The sequence below is a fragment of the Papio anubis genome, chromosome 7, assembly GCF_008728515.1.
Source record: "Papio anubis isolate 15944 chromosome 7, Panubis1.0, whole genome shotgun sequence".
Classification (NCBI taxonomy): Eukaryota; Metazoa; Chordata; class Mammalia; order Primates; family Cercopithecidae; genus Papio; species Papio anubis.
In genome coordinates, this window is record NC_044982.1 from 118,523,507 (window position 1) to 118,536,405 (window position 12,899).

Consider the following 12,899-nt stretch of genomic DNA (forward strand, 5'->3'; position numbering starts at 1 on the left):
GTTCCTCATTACTCATGCAAATTTCTGTGACCAGCTTGAATTTCTCCTCAGAAAATGGGATTTTCTTTTCTACCACATTGTCACGTTGGAAATTTTCCAAACTTTTATAATCTGTTTCCCTTTTAAAACTGAATGCTTTTGACAGCACCCAAGTCACTTCTTCAATGCTTAGAAATTTCTTCTGCCAGATACCCTAAATCATCTCTCTGAAGTTCAAAGTTCCACAAATCTCTAGGGCAGGGGCAAAATGCCACCAGTCTCTTTGCTAAAACATAGCAAGAGTTACTTTTACTCCAGTTCCCAACAAGTTCCTCATCTTCATCTGAGACAACCTCAGCCTGGATTTCATCGTCCATATCACTAACAGCATTTTGTTCAGAGCCATTTGATAAGTCTCTAGGAAGTTCCAAACTTTCCCACATTTTCCTGTCTTCTTCTGAGCCCTCCAAACTGTTCTAACCTCTGCCTGTTACCCAGTTCCAAAGTCACTTCCATATTTTCGGGGAAGGTTTGCAGCACTGCCCCACTCTACTGGTACCAATTTACGGTACTAGTCTGTTTTCACACTGCTGATAAATACATACCCAAGACTGGGCAACTTACAAAAGAAAGAGGTTTAATGGGACTTACAGTTCCACATGACTGGGGAGGCCTCACAATCATGGCAGAAGACAAGGAGGAGCAAGTCACATCTTATATGGATGGCAGCAAGCAAAAAGAGAGCTTGTGTAGGGAAACTCCCATTTTTAAAACCAGCAGATCTTGCGAGACTTACTCACTATCAAGAGAACAACTCAGGAAAGATCTGCTCCCATTATACAATCGCCTCCCACTGGGTTCCTCCCATGACACGTGGGAACTGTGGGAGTTACAATTCAAGACCAGATTTGGATGGTGACACAGCCAACCATGTCAGTTTGTTACACAGTTTAACTGGTGTCATGGGGGTTTGTTGTACAGATTATTTTATCATCCAGGTATTAACCCTAGTACCCATTAATTATTTTTCCTGATCCTCTCTCGCCCCCCACCCTTCACCCTCTGATAGGGCCCATTGTTCTTTTCAAACACATGTGGAACATTTATGAAAATTTATCATGAGAGAGGTGATGAAGCAAGCCACAGCAATTTCAAAAGGAGTGTTGTTATACAGGCTATGTTATTTAACCATAATGCAAGTAAGTTGGAAATCAACAACCACAATGACAAGAAATTATAAACTCCCGTTATTTTGGAAGTTAGAAAAGGGAACACTTAACAACTCAGGGGTTAAAAAATTTATAATAGAAATTAGAAAATATTTATAATTGAACATTAATGAAAATATTACACATCAAAACATAATACCACCAGAGCAGTATTTACATGGAAGTTCATAGCATTAAATACTTACATTAGAAATGAAAAAAACCTGAATATTAATGAGGCATACATGAAACTTAATAAGTTAGAATAAAAACAGAAAGTGAAGGAAGGTGATAATAAAGATAAGTGAAGAAAGAGAACATAGGCATACAGTCAACGTTATAAAAAACACTTCAGGCTGGGCGCGGTGGCTCACGCCTGTAATCCCATCACTTTGGGAGGCCGAGGTGGGGGGGATCACCTGAGGTCAGAAGTTCAAGGCCAGCCTGGCCAACATGGCAAAACCCCATCTCTACTAAAAATACAAAAATTAGCCGGGTGTGGCAGCACGTGCCTATAATCCCAGCTACTCAGGAAGCTGAGGCAGGAGAATTGCTGGAACCCGGGAGGCAGAGGCTGCAGTGAGCCAAGATCATGCCACTGCACTCCAGCCTGGGCGACAGAGTAAAACTCTAGCAAACAACAACAACAAAAACAACCAAACAAAAGAAACAACAACAACAACAAAAACCAAAACCACTTCAAAGTTAGTGTTTTGAAAAGATTAATACAATAAATTTACCAAGATTGACTGGAAAAAAACCCAACAACCAGGTATCGTATTTGGAATGAAAAAATATCCCCAATTTACAAGAGGTCCGTATCATTCTTAGTTTTTTTTACAGATGAGATTTAAAATTCCTTCTAACTTCAGTCTAAGTTCTTCTTGGCAAACCTGAGCCCAGAGACTGAATGTGATTTGCACATGGACAGAGAATCACTGCGCTTATCTGTCACGTCTTTCACTTGCCTGACCTTCACAGCAACCTTTCCTTTCACTTGGTCTGCCATTTCTCACAGGAGAATTATTCCTTTGAATTTGAATCCAAGGCACCTCTTAAAACAGGTGAGTATTGGCGATAGCTCACGGAAGGTGAGGGGGTGTCTCAAGATTCCCTTCTGGCCCATTCATATGACCCATCTTCATGGAGCCCCTTTACTGTATATTGGAAAGACAAATGTGGTAAGAGTGAAAAATTACTGATCATATCCTCTAGTAACAGAGTTTCCCATATAGAGGCAACTGTCTTTGGAATAATAGTGTGGTAAGCCACTGGGATAAAGGGGGAGGGTGCATATAGGAGTCCAAGCCACAGGAATGATGTGTTAAGTTGCTATGCATGAGAACATGAAAAATTGGTTTTTACTCATTGGAGGGCTGGGAAGGGAGGATTAGAGGAGAAGAGAGGGAGAGACAGGGTAGTCAGAGGGTGTGAGGCTGGGGACCACAGTGGACTGATGTGGTCAAGATCTTTTCTCTAGGGGACTGGGGTGGCTGAAGGATTTCTAAGAATGAGGCTTCCCACTCTTTTGCCTCATTATGTGTGAGATGCTGCAATGTGGCATGCCTCTGTCTGGGTCCTCACTATAAAACGTTTTCAGTTAACCCACCTCCCTCTGCAATGCTTCCTGTGAAATTGTAAAAATGGAAGTCTAGTGGTTTGCCACTTCAGGTTCCAGAGTTAAACAGAAAAATGAGCAGCAGCTTAATGTCAGTGGTGACCAGGAGAATGTAAGCTCTCTGGGAGCTGGCAGACATCTTATAGGGGAGAGCTTTGAACTTCTGGGTGAGGAAATTGTGTTTGTACCAGTTATGATTGCAATTTTTGGCAAGTAAGAGGAGAAACCTCCAAAGAGAGATTTAAACAATCAAAGGGCTGGTACAGTGTTTGGAAGTTGTCACCAGAGTCCCAGGTTCCTTTTTACTTGCTGTTCTACCTCTGTGTGCGGCTTCTGTCCTCTTGGTTGCACGATGGCTGCTCCTCCTCCTGCCATCTTGCCCGTGTTCCAGGAAAGAAAAACAGGGAGGGGGAAAAAGGACAGATGAATGAATGTATCCTCTTTTGAAAATCTTTTCTGGGAGTGCCATCCAGTGACTTCTGCCACATGTGGGTCACGTGGCCACACTTAGTGGTAAGGGAATCTGGGAAGGAGACTATTTTAGCTGGGCTTATTGTCTTCCTGAACAAAAATCAAGTTTCTATCATTAAAGATGACTTGGAAAATGACTGTTGGGTGGGCAATTGGCCGTGTCTTCTGCAAAACTCATCTAAACTAGAGCTAAGTGGGCTGGGAGATCCCAGGACTCATCTGGGTTATTTAGAGATGAATAAGACAGCCCTTGAGGACTTCACAATTTAGAAGGGAAGACAGATAAGTAATTGGAACAACAAGAACACTGAATCACATTTTAATATAATGTGGTTAGGGGAAGCAATCGAAGCAAGCACAGGGGGCTGTGAAGCGGAGGTGCGCTGGGGAGGAGGCACAGGAGCAGGAGTTAATCACAGGACAGTGTGTGTATTGCATGAGGTGGGGTGGGGAGGGAAGAGGACGTCCTCTGCGAAGGGGACCCTGTAAGTGAGGGGTAGTGTGTGGAATCAAAAGCCGTTTTGTATTATGGGGACCAGTCTAGGGTGGGAAGGGATGGGGTGTGAAGCTGGAGACATCTGCAGGGGTCAATGGTCAAGGCTCTCTGCCTGAGTATGAACCATGGCCTTCATCCTGAAGGCTGAGGCACTGAAGGGTTTGAAGCAGGAAGTGGCTTGGTCCGAATTGTTTTCTTGCACAGCCATTCCAGCAGCAATGTGGGGGTGACTTTGCTTAGGCAGAAGGCAGAGAGGTAGGGGGTGGGGAGGCGTCTCTGAAGACTCTCAGGATGTAGTGGGAGAGTCTATACTGCCCATCCCAGCTCTGTAGTCCGGGTGATGAGGTTTGGGTAGTGCTTTTTACTAATTCAGTCCAGGAGGAGGGGCAGGGGCATCACTGGGTAAGGGGAGTAGGGATGCATGCTCCCAGTTCTGTATGGAGTTTGGAGAGTGAACTGGAAGGGAGGAGTGCCAGACCCCAAAAGATCTTCTCCCTTTTTAAAGAGGAGGAAATGGCTCTGAGAAGGACAATTGAATTGTCCAACGTAGGTCATACCTATAATCCCAGCACTTTAGGAGGCCAGGGCAGGCAGATCATCTGAGCTCAGGGGTTTGAGACCAGCCTGGACAACATAGTGAAAGCCGGTCTCTACAAAAAATACAAAAATTAACCGTGTGTGGTGGCCCATGCGGGTAGTCCCAGCTACTGGGGAACTGGGGAGGTGGGAGCTGAAGCGGGAGGATCCCTGGGGAACAGAGCGATGCCCTAAAAGGTTGGCTGAGCTGACTGGAGTCCAATCTCCTGACAAGTGCTCCAGCAAGCTCACAGATTGTGCCTTTTTGTCTGTCACTTTAGAAAGACGTCCTTGTTCTGTAACGCTCAGCATTGTTGAGGGAGGCTTTGAGGCTTGACAACAACTACCCGTGGTTGCACAGGTCAGGGCTTGGGGGAGGCTGCCGGGAGAGGGATAGAGGCGGCTCTGGAGAGGGAGGGGTGAGGTCACCTGGGGTGACAGGGCGCTGTGCACAGATTGGGGGCGGGGAGGAGAGGCGCTGTCAAAGACGTTACCTCGACTGCTGTGGTCCTCAGAGAGCTCGGGAAGCCGGCTGTGTGGTGGGGGCTGGGCTGTGGTGGGGGCAGGGGGTTCCTCCCTCTGCGGATGGAGCGCGCTCACAGAGGGGACCAGCCCGTCCCAGCCACCCAGCTCCCAAGTTGTCCAGTCCCGCCTGGAACCAGAACCCTTTGACGCTGAACCCTGCGCTCCTGAGACCTGCTGCTGCCGGGGGAGGGGTCCTCACCCGCTGGGCTCGGCCTCTGGTACCCGCCGCGGCAGCGACCCTGCCCGGGCTGGAAAGGGGCCCACGCTTGGTCCGCAGGGGGCGCTGCGCACCCGGGCAAAGGGGAGGCGCCAGCACAGGGTCGGCGGCGACTCTCCCAGCCCGGCGGAGACCTGCCTGGCAATCGCCGCGCAACGGCTGTACCGGGAGGCAGGGGCTCGGGGATAAGAGAGATTCAGACTTCAAAGGAAATCCTGGGGTCGCCCAGCGGCGGAACCCGGGCAGCCTGGGCAGGGACGGGCGCGGATTCGCCAGGGTCCTGCTGTGCTGTCCTTGCTGTTTCTTTGGTGGAGGCCGGTCGTCCCTCCCCAGCTCCCCGGGGTGTGTGACGGCGGCCTCGAGGCTCTGACCCGAGCAGCCCCCAAGTCCTCGCGGATCAAGCCCACTGTTTACAGGGATTCTGCCCGGATGAGTCACATCAAAGGCCTAAGCCACAAGTGATTCCACTTAGAAAAGAATTGCCTACGGGTTTCTGACGGTGTTTTGCCGAAAAGGAATCCAGGTGGAGTTTATTGATTTTACTTTGCAGGCGAGGGTCAAAAGACTTGTGGCCCCTTGCTAGCTTGTGATTTGGGCTTATATCTCCTCTCTTAGGGCCCGGTTTCCCCATCTGTTACGTGAAGGGGTGGGACTCGGGCCAGGCCTTTGAGCTCTGGCCTTCTGAAAGCCTGGGAGACACTGGCTCACGGTGGCCCTCACCGCACCATGGAGAGGAGGCCAGCTGTTTCAGCAGGATGAGAGGGCGCCTCTGAATTTTTCGGTATTCTAGCCTTCTTGTAAGGGAGGTAGGGAAGGCTCTGATGTCAGGCTTTAGTGGAGACCACATGATATTCAGACAGGAGGTTCAGGTGGAGGCCTCATTGGGGAAGTGGAGAATGTGGTGCCGGGGGTCCTGGTTCAGGACAGACAGATTTAAACACAGCCACAGCAGGGGCCCAAGAGACTCTGTCCTCGTTGCTTGGCCCACCCTCCTGAGCTTTCCCTGTAGGGGAAAGGCTCCCAGCAAATGCTCGGGCACTAGTAGGCACTGCTGGCAGCCTGTCACTCATACCCTCCCCTGTTTTTTACCTACTTTGTGCTGAGATCCAGGATGGAGGTGACTCATCCTGAATGTGGTCTTGGCAGTGCCCGAGTCACACAAGGTCAGGAAGCTTTGGGAGGACTGAGATAAAATTTTGGGGTGAGAGCCTGGAGAACTAGCAACAGAATGGAATGTTTTCCTACAAGAAAAGCCGAGTCAATGAATCTGGAACCTTTGGCAGCAAAGCTGAGCTTCAGTAGCTGAGTCTGCTAGAGGCCAGGTCCTTGCTGAGACACGGGGACATATCCCACGCTGTAATTCTCAACATCTTCATTATACATCATTCTTCCAATTACGATTACTAGCACCTACTTTTTATTGGCTGCATCTCACAGCATCTACATCAATCTTCCTAACAGTCCTTGAGGTAGGGGCTGTTGTTATTCCCATTTTATGGATAAGAAAACTAAGGCTTAAAATAGTTACCTCTGTGGCTGGTAGTAGGAACTGCCTCTCCAGTCTCATGGCCCTCCGACAGCACATCCACAGCTCATGTTGAGCCTGGCAACAGTGCCGGGAAGTAGGCAGGACCCTGTTGGGTACCCATTTATGTAACAAGGCAAGTGTGCTCCTAAGAGGGTGAGTCATTGGTCTCCAAAGCACAGTGGGAGATCAAAGCTGGACTTGACCTAGAGACAAAGTAGCAGCCCAGACCAGGCATCTCTTGGAGTCTTTTCTGTGGATCTTAAGCCTGCTCTGGCAGTAACCCTGGTGCTGTCCAGATCACCCACATAGGGGAGTTGGGTCCTGGATGGCGTACTCCTACTGGGTGGTTGAATTCCAGGTTGGCGGGATTGGACGGTAGTTTAGTTTTGGGAAAAAAAGGATGAAGGAGAAGGCCTTGAACACATGCTGGAACTTTAGTGTGGAACCTCAGGCATCATCAGGGTCAGTGTGGTGACTGCCTACCCTGCCTATGTATGAGGCCATCAGGAGCCCCTGCAGCCCCACCTCAGAATCCTTGGCCTTGCATTGGTTTTCACCTCCAACCTGGGACATGTCTTGTAGGATCCAGCGTGGGCTGAGTCGTCTAAACTCAGGTGTGATCTGAAGCAGAATTCAATACAGAAGCCATAGCAACCAAAAGAGCCTCCCACACTTCCCCTCTGGCCCCCTAACTTGGAGAAGCAAGTGGAGTGTGTGCTTGTGACTATTGACTCGCATCCACCCCTGTCTTCCCTTCTGCCAACATGGTAGGAGGAGCTCTCTCTGCTTGAGTTCTGAAATCAGGTTTAGCCCCAGTGTTGAGTTGTAATTCCACCCCCAGGGAAGGCCAGGAGAACCTTCTTTTACCACTCAGCATGTGGTATCAGTCAAGCCAAGCATGAACAAGCATGAAGCAACTCATCTACCCTCTCTCACCCACTGCAACTCTTCTCAACCTTCCATTTTATTAATAACTATTGCCCAGGACAGGGTCTTCCCTGTTGAGGCTGGAGGACTAACCCCCCATTCCCCTTCCTCTCGCTCCCAAGCCCTTCCCGACTCTACCGTTATGTTGAGCTTTTTGAGGAAACTTCTGTTTTTGGCCCTGAGTATCCTTAGAGAGTAAGATATTTTGGATTTTCTGTACATTATATAAAGTACCTGTGATGGGGAAATGGCCAAATTCAACATAGTATAATATATGATCCCATGCTATGGTTAGGAAGGATGACATAGAGCCCTATAAACCTATGTGGGCAGATCTCCAGATATATTGTGGAATGAAAAATAGTAAATTTCAGAAAGACAGATTAATTCACAGCAATGACAATTAGCAAGCAAGCAAACTCCTTAAAAGATGACACACTTTCTTTGGGCACGTATATACCCATCCTATTCTATTTATAAATAAACAGAAAAGGGCCGGGCTCGGTGGCTCCTGCCTGTAATCCCAGCAGTTTCGGAGGCCGAGACGGGCAGATCACCTGAGGTCAGGAGTTCAAGACCAGCCTGGCCAACGTGGTGAAACTCTGTCTGTACTAAAAATACAAAAATTAGCCAGGTGTGGTGGCAGGCGCCTATAATCCCAGTTACTTGGGAGGCTGAGGCAGGAGAATTACTTGAACCCGGAAGGTGGAGGTTGCACACCATTGCACTCCAGCCTGGGAGACAAGAGCGAGACTTTGTCTCAAAAAAAAAAAAAAAAAAAAAAAAAAAGAAAAGAAAAGAAACAAGAAACGAAAATGTTGGAAACATAGGAACCTCTGGGGAGAGGTGAAGAAGGGGCTAGATTTGGGGTAGGTGGTGAGGGACTTTAGCCTTATCTGTAATGTTTAAATTTTTTATGAGAATTTGTTACATCATTAAAAATTAGTATTTTTAAAAATTTGGCCTTTCTTGTAGTTGCCCCAGACCTCCTGTCTGAAGCTCCAACCTGATGTTCTGCACTGTGGGGGATGTGCTTGTGCCCACTCCATCCTAGAGACCCCAAACACCTGCAGAACGCCTTATGTACCAGCTTTACCTTGCGTGAGCTCATCTGTCATTGGCCAGCTGTAGGTGACTGCAGCAGGACTTTTGGGAGCCTTTGATCTGGTCCCTCTCAGCTCCTGCCTTTCCAGACTCTGGACCTGATTTCTCAAACCTCTCCACATGTGGCAGCCCCTGAAGCCGTGGCACACTTTGTTGTTCTGCCCTGACATTTATCATTCATCCTCTCTCTCTGACAGTACAGATCATGACTGCCAGTGGGGGGACTGCCTATGTAGGGAGGAAGGCATTTTCTATTTTGTTTCTAATCAGTCTCCTGAAGCTGCCTAGCATTCAGTTCATCTTCTGAGGCCATAGATGGCCCCTCCGGGCTGGATGCTACAGGAATTTGCTGGGAGGTCTTCTGAGGCTCTACATGGTCCTCCAAAGACCTGACTGTTACTCCCCACTTGTGTACTTGTTCTCCAGCTAGTCATTAGTCTTCTATTACGTGCCTGAAACTGTGTCACTCACAAATCTGTTGCTCTATCCACCTCTTCTTGTTCCTGCTGTTACTCCTTGGGCCAGGCCACTGTCCTTTCTCACTGGGAGACTACAGCAGTGGCCAACTTTCTTTCTCCAATGTTTTTTCCCTTTTCAACCAGAGTGAATGTTCTAAATGAAATATGATCACACTCCTCCTTTGCCAAACTCTCCATGGCTTCCCATTGCTCTGGGGTCATGTCCAAATGCCTTAATATGGCTCACAGGAGTGACTGGTGTGAGCCCTGCCCACAACATCAGCATCCATGCTCTAGCCACGCTGAACACTCAGCCCACCCCTGCCATGCTGTGATGCTCTGGTCTCTGAACCTTAACACACGCTTTTCCCTCTGTCTGCAATACCCTCCTGACACTTCATTTTTGGTGGGGAGAGGGGCTAACTCCTATGTAGGCTTCAGATCTGAACTTACTAGCACTTTTTCCTGGCAGAAACATCCCTGAGTCTCATAGGTTACCCCCAAATGAGTTCTATGCATCTGTCTCCAAGGGCATTTATTACACTTGATGTAATTGCATGTTAAATTTGTCTGTCTCTCCCATGAGGCTGCAATGTCTTGAATAATAACAATAATGTCAACCCTTACCACAGGATGAGCTCTTTTTCACCTTACCATGTGTCAGGCACCATGCTAAGCATATTTTATGTCCTACATTATCTATTCTCACCTTTCTTGGAGTCCAGAGTCAGAGTTCAGAGCCTGCACCTCTACCCGCTGGGAAGGGTAGGGCCTTCGTCTGTCTATTGCATCCATACTTATATCCCTAGCTCCTAGTATAGTGCCTGCCATCTAGTAAGAACTCGGTAACTATTTGTTGAATGAGTAAATAAATCAGGAGGTGTTCAGCAATGGGCAGCGAGTGTGATACCCACCTGGATTAGTTTCCTGTAAATGCAGTGAGGGCTATGCAATATATCCATGTGACAAAACTGCACTTGTACCCCCTAAACCTATAAAAATAAAAAATGCAGTGAGGGGAAGCAGAGCTGTATTATTGATCCATGCCAGAAACCACTGGCATGTATAAGTGCGACAACCTGAAGACCATCCAGGCAGCACCTCTGGGGCTGTCTGCTGGGCTGGCTGGGCTGCCTGGCTGATGAGATTTGATAAAATGGAGCTGGGTACAGTGAGAAGGTGCTGGATCTGGGGAGGAGCTGGGAACCGCCAGGCCTAGCCCAGGAAAGAGCTGTATTGGGAGATTCAGGTTAGCAGAGATCTGGTAAGCCCTGAGTGTAGGAAGGTTGATGTGGAGAGACACAGTCCGCAGACATATTTATTTTATTCTGTCTGAAGTGGGATTTCTGATGATTTAAGTCAGTGCTTCTCAACCAGCATGATTTTAGCCCTTAGGAGACATTTGGCAACATCTGAAGACATTTGTGGGTGTCACAGCTGGAGTTAGGGGAGTGTTCCTGGCACCTGGTGAGTAGACTCCAGGGATGCTACTAAATGTGGTACAATGCACACAGCAGCCCCATAGCAAAGGGATCTCCAGCACAAGTATCATTGGTGCTGAGGTTGAGAATCCTGGATGTGAAGGATGGAGCAGATGAGCCCGGTGGGTGAGTGAGGTTTGTGGAAGTGTCTTCCCTGACGGCCTTTGACTCCTCTTCAGCAACACGGCCTGTGACAGAGGAGGGACTGGGGGATGACAGTTGCCCCCTCCACTTTCCCTTCTTCCCCTGCTCCCCGAAAAACATGACCAGGGCCTTGGTTCCTCTCTATGGTCTCCTGCTCCTCTCCATTCCTCACACTTCTGTTATCACTTCAGGATCAAAAGTTTACAACATTTGGTGCCCATATTTGAGCTGCGTGGGGGTGAGTCTCAGGTGTGAGCGTGCTGGCCTCACTTTATCCAGGGGACTTTGATGTATGAGCGTGCTCATTGCTCAAAACTGGGGAGGGTCACTACCAGAAAGGGGAGGGCCCAGAACAGAGTAGGGGAGGCTGCCGGCAGGGGCCATCATTGGGATCTGCCCTGGCAAAGTGTGAAGCTTGCCTGTGCCACACCCCTGCTCCTGAAGGCCTGAGGCCCACTTCCTGTACCTTGAGCACTTCCTGTGTTCCAGAGGCAGATATTGTCAGGGGCTGCTTTGGTCATGGAGAGCCCTCAACCCTCGAGGAGGATGTAATCTCTTAGGAGAGAATAGAATTCTCTATTCCTCTTACATCATTTTGGGTATTTTGGGTCCTGTGAGAAGCAGACTCGACCACAGAATTAGATGTGCTGAAGGGGAAACGCATGTGCAGGGTTCAGGGCAAGGAGCAGGAGCTGGCTGGAGTCTGAACCTTCAAAAGGAGAGAGAGAAGGGAGGGCGCTTGCACAGGAAGGCTCACTGCAGTGTGGAGTGGTTCTAACGACGTTTTAGCCGGGCTGTTTGCTTTCAGAGCAGCCACAGGAGCTGCATCCTGCACAAGGGTGCTAAGACCCACCCGCTCAGCCACTGGCTCCTCCCGCCCCTTGACCCTTGGCATTGCTTGCATGGACTTTGCAGGAGGAGCCTCTGTAGGAGCCCTGGACAACTTCTTTTTCCTTTTCAGAAAGCCAGAAAACGAATGAAGCCCAAACTCTCGCTCTTGTGCTGTCCAGAACCCCCAAGCCCAGCTTTACCTTGGCACCCCACCCTCATCCTCTCTGCCCCCTACCCTGGCCCTTCACCCTAATCAGGGGCACGGGATCTGCTGCCACTGGAGTCCTGATGCCTTCTCCTCTTGCATTTGTCCCAGCCTGCCACTTGCCCAGGGTGTCTTCTCTTTCCCTTTAGTCCAAATGAGATCTGTTTGTTTTCGGGCCCAAGCCCACTCCCACTTCTTTAGTGTGATTCAGCCCCCACCCATGTCCTCAGTCCTGGGATTTCTGCTTTAGACAGGGCCGTGCCACAACTTAGCACCTCATTGTTCTCCAGCAGTTTCAGCTATTGTGATTCTGTTTCTTAAATTAGATTACAAATTCCTTGAGGGTCAGGACAATGACAATGGCTCCCCTCCATCCTTCTTTCCTTCTCTTCCTCCTTCCCTTCCTTCTGTTTATCAAGTAGAAATTGATGTTTTCCAACTGGATTGGCCACCTCCAAGGTCCTAGCGGGGTCCCCAGGTTGGCAGAGTTGCTTGTTTGGTGTTTTTGATCTCCAATTGGCCTGAGCTGGTTCTTTTCCTTCCTTCCTGGATCCCTGTGACTTCCAGGGCCCCTTTTCCGGCCTCCCCAGATTAACTCCTATTCTTAGTGCCTTGTTTCTTATGGAGGAACGAGTGACTCAGAATAGCTCCATAGGTGACTTCTACCCAGGGAAATTTTGACCAAGCCCCAAAGAGTAGACATGATCAAATTCTAAAGAACTTACCTTGCCTAAGGGCAGGGCTGGGTCTTTAAAGCTTCCCCCTTGAGTTGCAAGGAGACCTCTCTGGGCCATGGCCAGCCACTAGAGATGCCCGTGCAGTGAGTTTGGTCTTTGAGGTCACAGAATTAGATCAAATTCCAATGAATTTAATGAGTGAATTTTACACCTGAGCTAGATACTGTACTGTACAATTTAGTAGGCACTCACCATCTGTGGCTTTTTAAAGTTAAATAAAATAAATGGAGTCTTTCAGGACTACATTTATGGGAGCCACATTTTAAATGCTCAATAGCTGCCAGAAACGAATTTTTTAAAAAGCAGGTGTGGGCTGGGCCTGGTGGCTCACGCCTGCAATCCTAGCACTTTGGGAGGCCGAGACAGGTGGCTTGCCCAAGATCAGGAGTTCAAG